The following is a 9216-nucleotide window of genomic DNA, read 5'->3' as shown; positions in this document are numbered from 1 at the left end:
ACATAACCCCAGACTTCAAAGGTTACATTTGTAACCGAGTACGTTTAACAGCAAAATAATAATAATAATACATTCATGCACCTTCGGTATCTCCCTTGTGCCTGGAATTTGCTCCTGGTGTGATAAAGGTTTTTCTTTACCCTCAGACCAAGTTATGTTCCTTAGGTTCCTACTAACACTGTAAGACCTACTGTATAGTACTGCAGGCCTTCTGTCCTCCTCAAGACGTCAGACCAAGAAAAACTTTATCTGCTATGCCCAGTTCGGGCCTTTAATACTTACGCCTGTGGATAAATCTGAACACTGCTTGTTTGCTTTGGGGTACACAGAAATTGGTGTTCGGCATCTAAGCAGAGGATGAGGAAGTGAGTGGTTGAGGGCGTCAGACAGTCAGCCTTCACCTTTGGCTGTACAGGCCCACTCCACTAGGAGTAGAGCTTCTTCCAAAGCATTACTCTCAGGAGTTTCTCTCCAAGACATTTGTTATGCGGCAGGCTGGTCCCCGCCTCATACATTTGTGAGGCTTTACTACCTTGACCTTGGCTCCAATCCAGGGGCGCAGGTGCTTTTGCCTAGATATGCGCATTGATTTCATGGGTTTTAGCCTTCCCACAGTGTTTAAACGCAGATCAAGTTCCCTTGAAAGGGAACGTCTCGTTACGTATGTAACTCCAACCCTGTAAAATCAAATCATACCCCTTACTATAAAAATACTAGTAGGTTTACTTGATTTTAACCAAAATGTTGAGTTTACTACAATTTTTCTATTGTTGCTGAAATATTAGAAAATATAGCTCCCATGACTAACGTAATTTAAGTAAACTTACTCAAAATGGCCAAGAAGTGCCGTTACGCATGCGTACTGGTCGACAATTTCCCCTCCCCCACACTCAGCACAGAAGCACATGGCATGCAGCGTTGACGAGAGGATCGCTCTTCGTGAAGTTCAAGGTAAACTCTTTTACTTTAAACCTCATTTTCCAATGTGTTTGTGTGCTAGGCTTAATAATCGTTACATTTTCTGCTTGTTGTTGTTAGTTGCATTCTGTTTTGTTGAATATATTAGCCCATGTTAAGAATTCCACGTTAAGACCACTGCACATATCTGAAGCAATTTCTGCTTAAAATAGTTATTTGCCGCTTTATATCTGTAAATACAGCTGCCTGGTTGCCTATTAGTTACTATTAACATTAATTAATGAATTTGTTTTAATGATGGGCGAGGTTAGCCAATAATTTGAACTGATGATTGATCATCATGGATGTTTATGCAGACGCGAATGTTGTTTTCAGAATTCAAAATTCAGTAAAAACTCTACAAAACGTGTCAAATGGGTCACCTCGTTTTGAATTTTGTGTTTATGGAATGATTTTCGTTGACGCTCAGCAAACAGGCCTACTGTAGTATAACGTTAGCTGAACGCGCTAATTTCGAAAGAGGCAGCTCAGAGACATGGCTGCATTCACTCTAGACAGCGCGCAATCCAGGCAAAATACAAATTGATGGAAAAGACCGCTAACTGATCAGTTATTTTAAAATCTTTTAAATAACAATTTTAACTTGGCAGGGCACGTTAAAAAAGCGACGATAAATGCTGAACTCAAGTCAGGGCGGTTGCTTCAAAAATTAAATGCATGCTTATTATGATAATTACGGCAATATGCAGGCAGCAGCACAATAACGAGAACTGTTTCTTTCGGACACGTTCGGCACGGAGAACCGATGAGCTGGAGATACTGCGCGTGATAGCACTGTCTCTGAAAAGAATCCTGTGCTGATACATGAGCGTTTTTTTAAAGGTGCAATGTGTAAAAAAGATGAGTATCTATTAACAGAAATGCAATATGAAATCCATAACTATGTTTTCAGTGGTGTATAAAGAACTTACTTAATTAACCGTAATGTTTTTATTACCTTAGAATGAGACATTAATAGCTCCATAACCGCGGGAATCCCCTTCCATGAAGGTCGCCATGTTGTGACGTCATATTTCTACCGTAGGCGAACGCGAACAAACAGCGCTACAGAACGCGTTTCATCACTACCTTGAAAGAGAAGTAGCAGAAAGCTGGAAGCTAGCCTTACACTCCGTGAGTAGTGACTTTTCCCTTGTGAGTGGTGTAAAATATGTAGTTGGGATTGTTTCATGTAACTTAGTTCTCCCTCGCTGTGTTATGGGTTTGTTATGTTGGGGATAGATGTGCTGTTACGTTCGTGAGACAGCTGATGATTAGTATTCATGTCATTGACCGTAAAACAGTACGTTACAGGAATCACTAACCCGTCGATAGAGACTTTTAGATCACTAAAGTCGATCACGAAGAGTTTTCAAAATCAGAGAAAAATGCCTATTGTGTGTAGTAAATAGTATCTATGGGATGCGGAGATGACATGATTGTAACAGCGCGCGCACTTCCGACCTTTGGACTCATGCGATGCGGACGCGTCCCAGCTCAGCCACAGTAACAGCTCATATTAGCCAGCTAAACTATTACTACCCTGTTAGAAAAAATATATAGCTTCTCCCTCGCTGTATTATGGGTTTGCTACAGTATGTGTGGAGAAATGTGCTGCTGGTTACGTTTGTGAGACAATCAGCTGAATACCATTATTATATTAAATTATATATTAAAACCCTTGATCCTCACCTGACTATGGCTTTGTAAACAGTATCCATGATGTGGTTTATAATGGACTGTGGTACAGAAACAGTGACAATGTTACACACTCTTGGCTTACTCTGGCTATTCTCTGCTGTCTCAGCCGACGAGATGTTTGTCCCGTTTTAGCAACCGTAGCTTCTTCGAAAGGGAGGGGTGAGCAGTGGGCTGAGCCCTTAGTGCAAACCTGGTGCAAACTCGCAACCGAACCACTAGATGTCGCTAAAAATCACACATTGCTCCTTTAACCGGTTCATTAAAACGAACTGTCCGAAAGAACCGGTTCGCGGGAAAGAAGCGGACTTCCCATCACTAATAGTGAGGTGTGGTTTTTTGTGTTTGTTTGTTTTTTTTATCGAGTTTGTTACAGAGTATTAGCAGACCCCTTAACCCACCTCCTCAAGCAGAGTATAAACATATATAGTATAACATTTGTATAAACTTATTTAAATATAAGTTAGCACGTAAACTTTAACAGTCTTATTTTTAAAATAATATTTAATACCGGTGCTGTTTTTATTTAACTCAATGACCAACTGCTTTGCATGTTGTGTCCCACAATTTGGAAAAAAAAGAGGGAGAGAAACATTGATCTATGCATCTGATTATGTTGTTTGTTCATTGACTCTTGATTGATGGAATAACTTTTATTTATTTTTTATCTTTTAGAATACCAGTTGATGAGCTGCTATGCAGTGGAAATGTAAGTTATGCACTTACAAATCAGAAAAGAGGGCACAGCTTCTTAAACACTACCGCATAAACCATGGAACATATTCACGAATTGTTCCAGTACCATGTCTCCATTCTGAGTGTCCATGTACTTTTAAGTCATTTAATGCATTAAAAGTGCATTTATCAAAAATCCATTCCCAGCATAGAATTGCAGAATCAAGTAGTTCCGGTCATGCTTTAGTTTGTTACAAGTGCCATGTTTGTGACTTTACTGAGCCGTGTAGCGAGTCAGATTATTTTGCCCATTTGCGTACCCATTTGAGGAATAACGAGAAAGTTCAGTGTCCTTTCAAAGACTGTTCATTTGACACTAATGTGTATTCCACATTTAATGCGCATAAATGTAAGGCACACCACCACCACTGCTTTAAAGATTTGAAAGTTGGGGTTGTTTTAAGCACTCAGCGTAGTCACACAGAAGAAGATACAGTTTATCCACTTGTTGACACCTCAGGCAGTGAAGATGATTGTAATGTGGCAGAGGAACAAGACAATTTGGATGACACAAAGCAAAAGTTGGAACACAATTTGGCATCACTTTTTTTGAAAATGCAAACAATCTTGCACATTTCTGATAGTGCGACACAAGAAATTATCCAACAGTTGAATCAAATTCATTTATTGTCTGGGCCACTGTTGTATAACACAATACAGCAGACTATTGTTAAGCACTGTGGTGAGGTAGAAAGCACAGTTGTGAAAGAGCTTGTCAAGACAGTTACTGACACCAGTGTGCTGTTACGCTGTACAAAGGAAGGGGGTCCTCTATCCACAACTAATAGGAGAGCATCGTATTTCATGAGTGAATTTCCAGTTGTTGTTCCTATTGAGTACAAAATAGATGGAGATGATCAATATTATGCGTATGTCCCAATTATTCAAATGTTGCAGAAATTGCTAAATAAACAGGAAGTTCTTGATGCGGTGCTGGCTGCTGGTGAGACTTCAAGGGGATACAGTAGTTACAGGGATGGTACCCATTATAGGGATAATTCTTTTTTCGCAGAGGGTGATTGTAGAATATCCCTTAATCTCTACATAGATGATTTTGAAGTGGCCAATCCACTTGGAACATCACGAAAAAAACACAAATTGTGTGCAATCTACTGGGTTCTTGCGAAACACACATCATCTTTGCATACTATTCAGTTAGCTCTTTTGTGTAAAACAAATGTAGTTAAGCAACATGGCTACTCAAAAGTACTCCATCTAATTGAAGACCTGAAATGTCTTGAAGAGCAGGGAGTATATGTTGAGCAGTTGGGATCATGTGTAAGGGGATCTGTTCTGCATGTCCTGGCAGATAATCTGGGTGCCCATTCTTTGGCAGGATTTCAGGAGAGCTTTAGAGTGAATTTGCCGTGTAGATTTTGCATGGCCACAAGGGATGACATTCAAGTCAAAGAAGTTAGGTCCGGCTCTTTTGAAATGAGGACAAAAGAAAAACACCAACAGCATGTTCAAGATGTTCTACTGGATAGTACTTTGGTGGCACAGTATGGTGTGAAGAATAGCTGTCCATTGAGTGACAATTTGAAACACTTTAATGCAATTGGTGGTTTTCCTCCAGATCTGTTGCATGATCTCTTAGAGGGTGTTGTTCCTGTAGAGATGGCGTTGTGTTTGAAGGATTTAATTGGCAAACATTACTTTTCCCTAGATTCCTTAAATGATGCCATCAAACAATTCCCATACAAATTTTCAGACAGGACTGACCAGCCACAGCCAATTCCAAAATCTTACACAAGTAAGCAAACAATAGGGGGAAATGGCCATGAGAATTGGGCCCTCTTGAGGCTCCTCCCACTCTTGATTGGCCATAAAGTGGGAGAGAATGACCATACCTGGGATATTCTAATGTTGTTGAAAGATATCGTTGAATTGGCTTTGTCTACTCACTTTTCTGATGATGCTGTGGAATTCTTGAATTGCAAGATCTCAGAACACAGAGCTTTGCTTAAAGAAGTGTTTCCAAACTTTGTGCTGCGTCCAAAGCATCACTACATGGAGCATTATCCTCAACTGATCAAAATGTATGGGCCATTGAGGAATTTGTGGACAATCAGATTTGAGTGGAAACATAAATTCTTCAAAAAAGTGATCCGTAATGCACAAAATTTCAAAAATGTCCGCCTAATGCTAGCCAAGAAGCATCAAATGGCACTTGCCTATCACATGGATGGCAGTTCTTTTTTCAAGCCAAGAGTACAAATAGACAGGGTCTGTAGTTCACTTATCACAGCCTTTCCTGAAAATGTTCAGGAATATCTAGAGCTGCAGAGTCCTAATTGTAGTACTGTGCTTGTTTCATCCAGTGTTTACATTGATGGAATTAAGTACTGCCCAAACATGGTGGTTTCAGTTGGATCTTGTTCAGGTTTGCCAGAATTCAAGCAGATTGATAAAATCTTGACGATCAACACTGACATAATTTTCCTGTGCAAACCTCAGACTGCATGGTACATTGAGCATTTGCGCTCTTATGAATTGTGCAGTTTACATTCACTGGAAGTTGTTCTGCCATCTGAACTAAACGACCCCTTCCCTTTGGCAGCTTATAATCTCAAAGGCAAATTCTTTGTCACATTGAAGTATTACATCTGCTCCTAAATGACATCCTTTGTATTATGGCATGTTTTTTTTTTTACTACTTCTCTTTTTTTTTCCATTTTAGAATTTCACGTAACCATGCCAATGTTACTCCGCGTTATCGTGCACGACAGTGACATTAGAAAAGTAACCATTCCTGAAAAACCAGCTGATGTTGATGTTTTGAAACATGTGTTGCAAGAGAAGCTGCAGCTCACCTACACGTTCAGTGTCCAATTTGAAGACCCTGACTTTGATAATGCATTATGTAATGTCAGTGACATTAATGATTTGCCAGAGAGGGCAACACTGAAGATAATTCCTCAACAAACATCTCCCTCCTCAAGTCAAGCTAGCACTACACTTCTCTCAGGTTCTGATACATCAGAGCAGTTACCTGCAGAACGGCAGCTTGAATGGCCTGAGGAATTTGAAATACCCAAATTTTCTGTTAATGTTGAGTACCGTCTCCGTCAGGGAAACCTTGCTTTTATGAAGGATGGAACAACTCTTGATGTTGGAAGAGACATTAAACATGACATACTGGAAGCACTTGCTGGGGCCATGTACACCTTTAAGGCATATCCAAGAGATGAAGATTTCGCCCAAGTTGCTACAGCTCTGATCAAAGCACATCCCTGTTTGACTGAACAGGGCTCTCCAACAGGCTCAGCTGGCTGGAAAAACAGCCTGAAATTTAAAATGGCCAACTATAGAACAAAACTGCGTAAATGTGGCTGTAGTGATGTTGCAGTTGGTGAAAAGAGAGGTGCAACGATGGCAACAAAGTCAGGCTTTAAAAAACCCAGGTGATTTGAATTAAATTTCTTGCCAAACTTTCCTAATGGGGAAGATGAAGAAAGTCAAGAATGCACAAGGATAGAACTTGTAGAAGAAATGAAAAAGAGGCCCCCAAACGTGAGCCTGATTGGCAAGAAGATGGACAGCACGTTTGCTTTGAGACGGAAAGAAATCGTCCACTCTGAACCTCCTGTTTGTGAGATTCTGAAGAAGTGGCCAGCACTTTTCACAGAAAGCCAGGTTTGTTTTCTTTTCCTCTACAAAACCCTGTGTTTTTTATGAATTGTGTGTTTTAATGTTAACAACCACTATGTTTGTGCTTAGATCTTTGCAGAATTCAATCGCATATCTGGGAAAAATCTGAGATCTCAGTTCTACGCAGCGTTGGACACGCACTCACTCTGTACGCTTGTTTGAAATTTTCCGAAAAAAGGGAGGAAACCAGGGCAGAATACTTGATGAAATTTTGCAACAAGTTAATTCAAAGGTGATTCTTTTATGATGCTGTATTTGAATCATGATTTGCATATGATTGATAACCTCGGCCAATAATGTGTCTACCTGTCTACTTTTTCTTAGCCATCTGATGTAACAGTTGTTCACACTGCAGTACTTCAGGGACCAGTGTTGTGCAAGTTACTTCCAAACTGTAATACATTAGGTATTACTTGTTACTGTTATTTAAAAGTAATTCATTACCTTACAATATTACTGTCTCAGAATTGTAATGCGTTACATTACTCATGTATTACTTTTGAGTTACTTTCACCAAAATAACTAAGTAGAACTTAACTTTGGGGCTGTAACGATATGCAATATGAAACCGAAATCGTGATTCGCCACATCCACGAACCTACAGAATCGAGACATGCCTCTTCCAACTCCAGCGTTATTCTCCTTACCGTCCAGATCCAATGCTGCCTTATCTTTAAATTAGGCTATTAGTATTATTTGAAGTTAACATTATAAAATATGTAGACCTACACCACAAAACTAGTTGAGGATAAATTATTTAAAATTGGGGAAGTCCAGCATTATGGACATGACATTTGCAGTCAAAACTTGAAATAAAAAGTCTCAGAAAATACATGTATTGAAACGTATATAGGCTACTTCCTTAAAGAACTCCAGACATTAGACAAATATCAGTCTATGTTTTATTTTTAATATTAGGGAAAAGACACACATTCATGCGTGACAAAAAAATAGGAGGCAAAATATATTTTTTGTAATTCTGTTAATTACACTGCGCAAATCGGATGAGGAAGGGTTGGCTCTGCAGTCTCCATAGAACTTAAAATATTTATTTTATTTTAGTTTTCGTGTTCGTTTATGAGGAAAAAACAATGTTACAGACGCGACCGCTCTGAACTGGCACTAAAAGACTGCTTTAAAACTTTCACATAGTCTGTTGCCTTTAAGAAGTAAAAGCAGACATTACACTGTAATACAACTGTAATACAAGCCTGACTGAACATGTAACGAGTAAAATATTACTGAAAATTTATTAGTAATGCCTTACACTACTGCGTTACAGCAAAAAGTAATATGTTACTGTAATGTATTACTTTTGTAATGCGTTACTCCCAACACTGTCAGGGACTTCCAGTCCTTTTGGGGGATGACCCAGAGGAATTTTTCAGGATGTGCTTTGTAAGTAATAAAATTGATGTTTCTGCTTTCTTAAATTGCTATTTTGTTTTATTCCATGAGAGTATAGCTCATGTTAGGCAAAATAATATTTCTGGGTATACTTTTTGTAGTTTTGCGATAGTAAATGTGTCTCTTGTGAAACAATTCTGATTATTCCTTCTCTACTTAGGATGTGGATGTAGACGCAGACTTCAGTGAAGTAGATGTTGGCCTGCTCACAATTCTACCTGAAGACATCCCTGCCAAAAGTCCAAATGCCCTCAACGTGGACGCAATGTGAGCAATCGTTTTGGAGGGAACGGTTGTCGTGGATGATGTCCCAAATTTGCCACATGCTGTATGTCTTCTTTTTGCCTTGATCTATGCTCTAAATTTAGACTACCCAAAGACAATGAGGAACACATTTGATTTCATTCAGCGGGTATTTCTGTCTTTGGGAGGGAAGAATCTCAAACCAAAACTGCAAACCCTTAAAAATCAGCTTGTAATCTAAACTTGTGTCTCCTTACTTTCTTCATTCGATGCCCAAGCTTAAGGAGACTATCTGTTTATCTGATTATCTGTTTTTGTCTCCTTAACTGTTTAAGGAGATAGTTCACCCCAAAATGAAAATTCTGGCAGTAATCAGTCACCCTCATGTTGTTCAACCCCGTACGACTTTTTTTGTTCATCTTCGGGATACAAATTAAGATATTTTTGATTAAATCGTAGAGCTGGATCACTACTCCATTGGGTTCTAAGGGATTGAAACTTTCAGGCACGGAAAATCAAGTAGTT

General features: G+C 39.2%; 1 pseudogene; it reads left to right on the top strand.

Moving 5' to 3' along the window:
- Positions 1-6652: 6652 nt before the first annotated feature.
- On the top strand, positions 6653-8990 carry LOC148971936 (uncharacterized; annotated as a pseudogene).
- Positions 8991-9216: the final 226 nt, after the last annotated feature.

Source organism: Pimephales promelas, chromosome 16 (assembly GCF_988280905.1).
Source record: "Pimephales promelas chromosome 16, fPimPro1.hap1.1, whole genome shotgun sequence".
NCBI lineage: Eukaryota > Metazoa > Chordata > Actinopteri > Cypriniformes > Leuciscidae > Pimephales > Pimephales promelas.
This window is presented reverse-complemented; position numbering and strand designations above follow the sequence as displayed.